This window comes from Hevea brasiliensis, chromosome 8 (genome assembly GCF_030052815.1).
Source record: "Hevea brasiliensis isolate MT/VB/25A 57/8 chromosome 8, ASM3005281v1, whole genome shotgun sequence".
NCBI lineage: Eukaryota > Viridiplantae > Streptophyta > Magnoliopsida > Malpighiales > Euphorbiaceae > Hevea > Hevea brasiliensis.
This window is the reverse complement of record NC_079500.1, coordinates 25684311-25695461: the sequence shown is the minus strand read 5'-3', so window position 1 is coordinate 25695461 and position 11151 is coordinate 25684311.

The window sequence follows — 11151 nt, the reverse complement described above, 5'->3', positions numbered from 1 at the left end:
AATAAAAGTAGATTAGAATAAAACCAAAGCCATCCAAGAAGTAAAACCAGCCCAGACTAAGAATTCTCTAACCTGTTGAGGCTTAAACAGGAGAGTGAGTTCAAATGGGAAGATAAGTACTAGCAGGCCTTTGACAAAATCAAGAACTAAGGCACTGATACTTATTCCTCCAAGGTATTGATCCATTGAAGCTTTATCTTTATATCACTTTTGATTCTGTTAGGTGTCTATTGGCACAAGATAGCTAAATGGGACATAAGCAGGCAATGTACTACTTGAGTCAAAACCTAATAGATACAGAAACCAGGTATTCTCCGATTAAGAAATTCAACTTGGCCTTGTATTTTTCCTATACAAAATTAAGGTATTATTTAATAGTTCTAAGGTATATGTAGTTTCAAAAATAGATTTAATGAAATATATATTGTCCAAACCACTGATTACTCAAAGAATTAGGAAGTGGTTATTAGCTTTGTCAAAATTTACCTTGATTTATTTTCCCTAAAAAGCTGTGAAGGGATAGATACTAGCAAACTTTTTGGTTAACCACCTATGTATGGAGGCAATAGACTCAATGGAAGAAGGATTGAATGTCTACAACATAAAAAAGGGACCATGGTCCCTATTGCTTGATGGCTCCAATACAGAGGCTTTAGTAGGTGCAGGGATCATCATTGTGTCACTTGCTAGGATCATCATTGTGTCACTTGCTAGTACTAGGACAACTCTGTCCTTTAGTCTAGAATTCTAATGTACCAATAACCAAGCTGAGTATGAGGTATTAATCATCGGCTTGGAGATCCTTAAAGAATTAGAAGTAGAGGAGGTACACATTATGGGAGACTTGTAACTGGTCATCAATCATCAAGCAGCTGACTGGAGAATATAAATGTGGCAACTTCTCCTTTGCCCTTATTTTACTGCTGCTATATAGATTCTGGACTACTTTAAGAAAGTTTCTTTCACACATGTGCCAAGGGAATCCAACTAGAAAGCTGATGAGTTAGCTCAGCTAACTTCTGGCTTGAGAATGTCTTAGGAGCTGACACACAAGATGATTCTAGTAAGAAACAGGAAACATGCTTCCATTGAAGAAAGAGGTATACAGATTAATTTATTTAATATTAACCTAGATGTTGTAGATGACTGGAGATCCACATTGAAGAAGTACCTAGAGTCTCTATCAGTTAAAGTACCCCCACCACATCAAAGTCTAAGCTATGAACTATTTTTTGTTTAAAGGTGAAATCTTCCAAAAGGGCTTTGATGGATTGTTGCTCAGGTGCTTTGGTTCTCTTGAGGCTATGAAAGTGATGCAGTAAGTGCATGAAGGGATCCGTGGTGTACACCAGGTAGGTATTAAGATAAGATGGCTTATCAAGAGACACAGCTATTACTAGCCAAAGATCCTCAAAGACTGCATAACATATGCAAAGGGTTGCCAGTAATGCCAAAGATATGGTGCAATAAAGAAGAGACCAGCTAAAGAGATGCACCCTGTCCTGAAGCCACGGCCATCTACCTTATAGGTAAAATTCATCCACCATATTCAATGGGCCATACTTTTATTATTGTTGCCACAGACTACTTCACTAAGTGGGTGCAAGCAGTACCTGCAAAGAAAGTGGAACAAAGTGACATGATTTAGTTCATCAAAAAACACGTCATCCACAGATTTGGAATCCCTCTGACCATCAAAATTAACCAGGAAACAATGTTCACTAGTCAAGATATGAAGGACTTTGCAGAGGATTATGGCATAAAACAACTCACCTCAACTCTATATAATGCTCAGGATAATAGGCAAGCAAAGCATCCAACAAGGTCTTAATTAGTATCTTGGAGAAGATGATCAACCGAAACCTAAGAAAGTGGCATCTACTCTTATCAGAGATCTTATGGGCATACAGGACCTCTAAACGGGATACAACATAGGCAAGCATTTTTTCCTTAACTTATGGGCATGATGCAGTACTCCCAATGGAAGTAGTAGTCCCTTCTTTCAGAATCTCTTTGCAAAAGAGCTGTACTCCAGATGAATACACTCATGCTATGGCTATGGAGCTGAAAGACTTAGACAAAGTTCGGATTCAATCACATGGTTGCACAAAAGAAGAAAGTGTCAAGTATCTACAATAAAAGGATAAAGAGGTAAAATTTTTAGCAAGGAGACTAATAATATAATCATTAAAATGATACCGAGCAACACAGGCAAGGAGCAGTCCAAACTAAACAACACCTAAATAGTTGGACTAAAAAGTTACTTGCTCAAACTATACTTGAGTCACCCTCAGAGATAAGGATGCCATGATATCTACTATGGATCATAGATCTATTCACATAAGGACTTGACCAAGTAGACTCCTAACACCACTCATTCATAAAACCCCTAATCCTAACAGGAGACTACATCCAAGGCCTATATAAGGGCCCTCAGGTAAGCATACTAACTAAGTTTTTCTATTGATCCTATTATATAGTTCTCGTTACTGACTTGGGCATCAGAGTGGTGGTCATCTAACCCACTCGGTGCTATTCTTCTTTGTAGATCCAACATCCACATTTAGAATCTAGCCTATGCATCTCTAAAAAGGAGAATACCATCATTGGCGCCATTTATGGGAATAATTAGTCTGATAATTCTTTCTCATAAAAACAAATCTCTGTGTTCACTGTATCCTCTTCCAAATCTTTTACCCATGGAACTGCAACCAGTTTCAACTGACCTTCCCAATGGTAATGGCACTATCAATGGCACCAATATCACTAAAATTACTCCTCCCATAACTCTAGAGTAGATGACATAACATATTAATGAACTAGAAGCCAAAAATGTAGAACTAAAAAACCTCAATGCTCACTTAGAAAGTTTGAGAGCCCCTGAAAATAGTGCCATTCCAGAGCCACAAAAACTGCAACAATTGAAGGGTAAAGAGAAAATTGATGATTATAAGGCCAATTTAATGAGAGGAGGTATTGATTAAGGCAAAATCAAGACCTTACCAAAAACTTCAGAACAACTTCAACCTTGAAAAGGAATTTGGTGTAAAAGATTACTTTCCTTTGTCAGATTAAATCCTGGATGAACCTTTTCCCCCAAAGTTCAAATTGCCCACCCTTGACAAATATGATGGCAGATCTGACCCTATAAGTCACCTAGCAAATTTTAGAACCACAATGCAACTACAGAATGTCATTGCCTTTATTAAATTACGAGGGTTTTCCTATTAACCTTGATAGGGTTTGCCTAGAATTGGCATCAACACCTTCTTCCTACTTTAATCCCAAGTTTCCAACACCTAGCCTCGAAGTTTAAATAGAGATTTATCACTTGCATCCCACCAAAGAAACTATCATCTAACTTCTACAAGGTTAGGCAGAACCTAGGCAAGTCACTAAGAAACTACATCAATCTTATTAATGCCAAAGCCACCCAGGTCGAGCAGCTCAATCATGAAACCACTTGTGAAGCCATTAAAAAGGAGTCCATAAATGTCAAATTTATAGATTTCTTCTTCAAAAACCTTGCTAGAAACTATCACCAACTCATGGAGTGAGCCTAGAAATGCATCCGCCAAGATGATGAAAAGCAATTATTGAAGTTAGACAAAAAAAAAAAAAAAAAATCAAAACGGAGGAGAAAAAGTGTAGCTCGGATAACACCTTAAAAAGACAAAACAATTCTTCCATAAAAAGGGAAAGAGGGCGAGACAAATATAGAAACTACACTCCCCTAAATGAACCTTGGTCTAAAGTATTAATGTGGATTCAGAAGAATGGATAGTCAATCAAGTATCTAAGAAAACTAAATCCCAAAACAGTAGAAAAATGAGACCAGAGTAAATTTTGCAGATTTCATGATGATTTTGGCCACAATACTTATGAATGCAGATAATTGAAGGATGAAATCTAGAGGCTGGTCAAAGATGGTGCATTAAGGTATTTCACTCACCACACTCGATTTGACTGTGATAGAGATCAAAGAGAAGGACCTGAGCATAGGCTGAGATAGGGAGATGACGAAGAGCCCATCAGTACCATTTATGTAATAACAGGAGGTCCTAATCTTGCTAGACAAGAGAAAGGGAGAAGGTCAACAAATCATCCTAACATAGTACTTACAGTGGAGGATGACATGGTTACCCACCCACACTGTGACCCCCTGGTCATTTCCCTTCGGATGAATAAATACATGGTGATAAATCTGTCCCTATTTTTGGTACCACACACATGTCAATGGTCATCGGAGATGAGCAAATCAAAAGTATGATGTACTCCGAGATTGTCATGGTTGATATTCCATTCTCCTTCAATGTTATCTTGGCAAGGCCAGTCTTGAGTAACCATGGTATAGTCATTAACATGGAAATGTTGTGTTTAAAACTCTCAGTAATAGGAGGAATAGCAGTTGCTCAAGGAAGCTAAATATTTGCCCAGGAGTGCTACAGATAGTCCACAAAAACCATAACTCAATTTTCCTTACCAAATGATTTGCTGGAAAAGCCAGAGGATAAGATAAATGCTAAGCTAATTGATGATGTTTGTGAAGTCCAATTAGGGGAGGGAAAGAAGATAAGGCTTGGATCAGCAGTCATTAGTCCAAACAGGGGTGTAGTAATCTAGACACTCAAAACTAGGATATCAACTTTTACTTGGAAACCAGATGATGTGAAGGGAATTGATCCAAGAGTTATCTCACATAAACTTAATGTTGATCCCGCAATCAAACCTATCCAACAAAAGAAAAGGCATTTCACACCTGATAGATAGAAAGTGAATGCTAATAAAGTGGCCAAATTGAGAAAAGCGGGCTTATCAAAGAGGTCCAGTACCTGACCTGTGTCACAAACATTGTATTAATAAAAAATACAAATGGTAAATAGAGGATATGTGTCGAGTTCACAAATTTAAATAAAGCTTGCCTAAAAGACCATTATCCTTTCCCAATAATCAATCACTTAGTAGATGCAATAGCTAGCCATGCAGTATGTTCTTTGGTAGATGCCATCTTCAGCTACTAACAGATACTAATGGAATCAAGTGACTTAGAAAAAATAGCTTTCATAACAGACGAGAGCGTGTTTTACTACAAAGTCATGCCCTTCGAACTCAAAAATGCAAGTGCAACCTATTAAAGGTTAGTCAATGGAATGTTTAAAGGCTTGATCAGGAAAACAGTTGAAGTGTATGCTGATGAAATGATAATCAAAAGCAATAAGTTGGAAGATCATGCAAGTGACATCTCTAAGGCCTTTGATATCCTAAACAAAGTGGGCATGAAGCTCAACCATAAAAATGCCCTTTGGCATAAAGGCTTGAAAGTTCCTTAGCTACTTGGTATCTAAAAGAGGAATCAAAGAAAACCTAGAAAAGATCAGGGCAATCATGGAAATGAAACCTCCAAAAATCATTAAAGATGTGTAAAGGTTAAATGGGGGAATAACCACACTTGGGCGATTCATTTCATGCTCGGCCAGAAGATGCCGCCCCTTCTACAAAGCCCTCAAAGCCAAAAAGCAATTTAAATGGGAAGAAGGTTGCCAAACAACATTCCAGGAACTGAAGGACTTTCTCACTCAGCCCTCTCTTATAGACACATCCAAGCTAGGTGTAACTTTTTAGTTGTACTTGTCTATAATTAATGCAACCATCAGTTCAGTGCCAGTCAAGAATGAATAGGGTGAGTAATACCCCATCTATTACACTAGCTAGGTACTAAAAGGTGGAGAATGCAATTATCTAGCCCTACAAAAGCTAGCCTTTATAGTAGTTATAACCGCTAAAAAACTTAGACGTTAAAATTAGACCTTACTTTGAAGCTCATACAATTGAAGTTCGAAGCAATTGCCCACTCAAAAAAATCCTGCATCGGCCAGAGGCCACTGAGCGAGTCACAGAATAAGCAATTTACTTAGTAGTGTATGATGTTCGACATCGCCCCAGACTAGCACTCAAAGCACAGGCCCTAGTTAATTTTGTAGTGGAACTCACATTAGTTCCTTGCCTAGAACAAGATTCGAAGCAGGAATGGAAAGTACGGGTGGATGGAGTAACAAATTCAGAGGGAGCGGGTACTGGCATAATACTAGAATAAACTCCAATATGCAGTCAAACTAACATTCAAGGCCACTAATAATGTGGCCGAATATGAAGAACTGCTAATGTCATTATAGATCATAAAAGAAATAGGAGCAACTAACTTAATCATATATTCTGACTCACAACTCGTGGTCAATCAATGCCAAGTTAGTTTTTAAGTAAAAGGCCAAAACTTGAACAAGTATGAGACATGAGTGCTCCAATTTTTTGCTGATATATGGACTAAAGGAGGGAACAGTGAAATTGAGAAGGAAAATAGCATCAAAGACCTAGTTTGGAAGATTGTGTTACCTGTTAGTGCCTAAGATAGATGGTTTGGCAAATGGTCTCAAAATTGGGAAGGTCTTTAATAGGTGCATCGGGTACTCAGAGGTAATGTGTATTGGTTAGCAAGCCTTGTAGGAGAGCCACACAAGAAGTCAATCAATGGCAGGCACCTGAAGAAATACTTTCCCCATATGTGGGAAATGCAAGACAAATAAACAGAAGAAAATGGTTAGGGCTGACCCATGGCCTCATTAAAAGCCAACTAAGATTCTTATACAAACAATGTAATCAAAGTTGACATAATGACTAGACATTCAATGTAATCAAATAAGACGAGCTCTATAATCAAGGTTGGTTCTTGGGCCACCTGTAAAACATATAAATAAAAAAAAAAACCAACACATGACTTATCATTCATAATATAACTGTTAAAATCAAATCATATCATAAAATAAAATAAATGTACTACAACAGTAGTTAGAACACTAGTTCATAAGACCAAGAATCTACAGATGAGAAAGAATAGAATCATATAGAAAAGCCAACGGCTCCTGCAGGAAGCTTAAAAGTTTGAACAAGACTGGTGCTCCCGAATCTTCCCATCTGTAAGTACAGCCAACTCCCTCAAAGCATCCCTCTCAAACAAGATCACACCCTTGTCTATCATATGCTCAACTAGTAGATCATCCTCTAGCTGTATAAGGGAGGCCTCCTCTACCTTTAGCTTTGTGATGTTTGCCTATAGGCGAAATATCTATTCTTCTAGGTCAACCACCTTATCCCTAATGGCTTTCACTCTATCCTCCCTCTCCCTAGCCTAAACCATATAAAATTGAGCCTTCTAAATAAGCTCTCTCAGTTTATAGTGCCTAGTGGAGAAGTCTATAATAGAAGCAGAGAGTGTTACAAAAGACTGAATCTTTTAGCATGAGCAGGCAAGATCTCAGTAACCTGTGTCTGTGCATCCTGGAGCAGTGTGCCTACTACATTCAGGGTGGATAAAGTAGAAAGTAGTACTGACCTTTGCTCCTATGTATGAGAACTAAACTCTATAGATAGCAAGTAGCGTAGCTGGTTCTTGGCTGCTATGATCGTGGTATCAGATGGTCTGGTTGTAAGATGAGCATTGGAGCTACTAGAGAATTAAGCCAAAAATAAAAAGTCAAGATCCTGAAGAGAATCAACTATACTAGCAAAAGGGATGGCTCTTTGTCCTAAAATAGCAGAGGAGTTCGAAGTATAAGAAGTCACAAGAGCTTGAGTTGAGGTAGCAGGTACCTGCAAAAAGAAAGGTGAGTACCGGCTCATATTGAAGAAAGTTAATTCAGTAAATAATAGATGCATACATGAAGAGAATTGGGCAAAGGAATATCCCTTAGAGGACCATCATTATCACCAATGTCTGCTAACTCCTGTGTAGCATGGTCATTCTCAGAGTAGACTAGGCTCTGTGCCTCCTCATAAGTCCTAAAGTGTCTCTTAGAAGAAGCATTGCCTGTAGAAGATGACTTAACACCTGAAGGAGTCCTCAAGTCAGTATCATTGGTGTGAGAACCTCTACTGGAACTACAGAGAGAGCTTGGGGCTTCTTGGCCTTAGGTACATGACAACAGGAATGCCTGATAGAAGGAAGAGATGAGCTTCCCTACTGCTTCTTCTTCTTCTAAAGTGACTTCCTAATTTTGGGATTATATCTCTTAGTCTGTGCCTTAGTCTTCTTGGGTGGAAGAAGCTATGATTGGGAAGGAACACTCTCCTGCTTCCTGGAAAGAGGAGTGGATCTGGAAGGAGTTGCTTTTTGGGTTGCAACAGGAGTGCATGAAAGAAAACCTAGAGAAAAATAGAAAAGGTTAGTAAAATGATAAGTATAACAAGAAAAATAGCAAAACAGTAGGTACCTGAGGCCAAAGGTCTAACAACAGCGTTATGAAACTTGGAGGACCATCAGCTCTAAAAAGTGTAGCAAAAAGGGTCAACAGCCTCCAAGGGAATTATAACACCCCAAATTTTTAAATAATTATTTTGTGTTGATACTGATAAATTCATTAATATAATTGTTTAGGTGATCAGGGTCAGCCATCTTCCTCCACTTAATCGCCATAGTAGTCCTTAGTTGATTAGTGAGTATAGATTGATTTTATTTATAATTTCAATATTATAATACATATAAAGCATGCTCATGCATTCACTTATAATTATATGTAGATAGCTATTATAGGCACACTTTGTGTTGTGTTATTATTTGATGAAATTGATGTGGGTGTTATCTTAAGGTAATTTGGAGCTGTGTGAGTGTGTCGGCATGCGTGAGGTGTGGTATTGGATATGGATAGGATGAGCAGATCGGCTTGAGCTAGTCTTACTTAGGGCCTAATCCTTTTTGTGATAAGTTAGAGTGAGTACGGCTTTGAGTTGATCTCATTAACCCCTGCATTTAGATTATTAAGAGAAAGTCCGTCTCGAGTTGATCTCGCTAGCAGAGTTGGAATTAAGAGAGCTGTATAGGGGATTAGCTCCCATATATATATATATATATATATTTGATTGATGTGACACATGGGTGTGTGAGTGCTCCAAATTATTTTTTGTGCGAATATTGTTTGAGCTTAGTTAAATGAGTTGATATATGTTGTATTTCATCCTTAGGAATGCATTAGCCCTAGACAGTTATAGAAATTATATTTAAAATCAATATCTTACTCTATGAGTCGAACGCTCACTCCTATTCACCCCATTTTTTTTTTTCTGAGGATACAGGATAATTCGTTTTGTGATTAGATTACTTCCTTCCTCGTAGGTTTATTAGCAGCAAATATTAGTATTATATAGTATTGATTGTAAATCTAAAACTCCACATGTGTTAAAAGTATTTTAATTGGTTTGGGGCTGTAATCGTTTATTTATTTTTGAAATTGTAAACTTAATATTTATGCGTGTATGGATATATAGAATGGGTATTTGTCTTAGATAAGGGAGCTGAGCTCTCATTTAATTAAATTGTTGTGTTGCGTTTTATGAGGGTGAGTTGAGCTCCCAAAATGGATATATTTTGTGATTATAGGTCAGGTGAGTCAAGAACTCCCCATTGGATAGTCCAGGTTATGATCTAATTCTATCCAGTTAGTTTTTTTAATTGGGACTTAGAGTATGGGCTTCATGGTTGGACTAGAACTATTAGGCTTACTAAGGGCTTTAGGGGCCTTATGTTAACCCAAATTCTAGTACCGGTCCAATCCATAATTTAGATCGTGACAAAGTTGGTATCAGAGCTTAGGCTTTATATTTATGGAAAAGTGTATACCTAGAGTTATCACATGTAGAGTATAGGATCATGTTTTGTCTTTTTCTGTAATTCCTTATTTTTAGACTATGTATTATTCCTTGGGTAGTATAAGAGTACTTTAGTTTAGTGTCTTGATTTTCGTGGAGTACATGGTGATGTGAACTATGGCTAGCAGACATATTGAGGTTTGCCATGAGAATACATACTCCAAGAAGTTTTGAATTTTTGTTAGTATGAGGCTAGGTGGCATGCCTATCTAGCATAAGGCATGAGTACATAAAGGTGAGTTATGACAGTACAGTCACCCTAGATAGGGGTAAGGGTAACGCTATTGACAGTCGTTAGTAGATAGTCCACTCAGAGTAAGTTTATGATATTAGTGGGTTTAAGAGAGATAAGAGATTGGGAAACTTAGTCTGTTGGGACGTACCATAGTAACTATGTAATGTTCTTAATATTTGTGCTGTAAGCTGCAGATTACAGTACTGACATGGGATTATTATGTAGAGCTACGTGCTTCCCCATGGGCCACCAAGATGTGGGTGGCTGTAGACAACCTTTGTTTTGGTACCATTATGCCAGAACAAAGTCCTATTTCTGCAAAAGAGTTTTAGGACTCCTAGTTAGGGGTTTATACCCTTGACTTAGAATATCGAAGGTCACAGTTGGATAATAACTAGGTCAGTGGCTCAGTTACCCTAGCATGAACTAGAGTTATATCAGGAGTTACCATAAGACTAGAGGTTTTAGTATAGTCACAAAGTAAAGGTAACACCTACAGAGTGAGACCGTTTGGTTTCTGATATGGGGTCTTAGAAAGTTCTAGCATTATAATGGATGTTCTGCTTAAAGTTTAGCAAAAATAGTATCTTTTTTGTGTGACAGCAAGGCATAAAGTATGACTTTACTTCCTTAAAAAAAGATCAAATGCTATGAATGATATTCATAGCCTATGAAATGATGCTTTAAGGGGGTCTACAGTATGATAAGAGAGCAGATAGCCTGACATAGTTAGGGCAAGGTGGTAAATACAGTATCTCTTTTGCAATCAGTTGTGATGTAGGGTATGGTCTTATCCTTTTAGGAGAGATAGAAGGTTACCACTGATGATGGTAACCTATGGAATAGTGTCCCAGATGGGACTGTAGAGCGTGGTAGAGAGTTGTTAACTCAGGTATCCTGGAAAGGGTACAAGTACTATTATAGGAACCATAAGTGATCAGATCATGATGGATGAAAGGTTTGTGAATTGAATGAAGGGTTATGGTGCCCAGTAACTTAAATTTTGGCTAATTGAGTTGATATTCAAAAATAGAATCCCTATAGATCTCCTCTTCAAGTAGTTGAGGGTAGTATGTAGTCTAATGGAAGGAATAAAGATCACATAGTGAATATATGATTGCTATTCCCTGAGTTCCTCATTAACTTTTTATTAGTCGAGATAAAAGTATACTCTAAGTAAAGGAAAGGATAAGGACATAAGTTAGCATAGATAAATCATA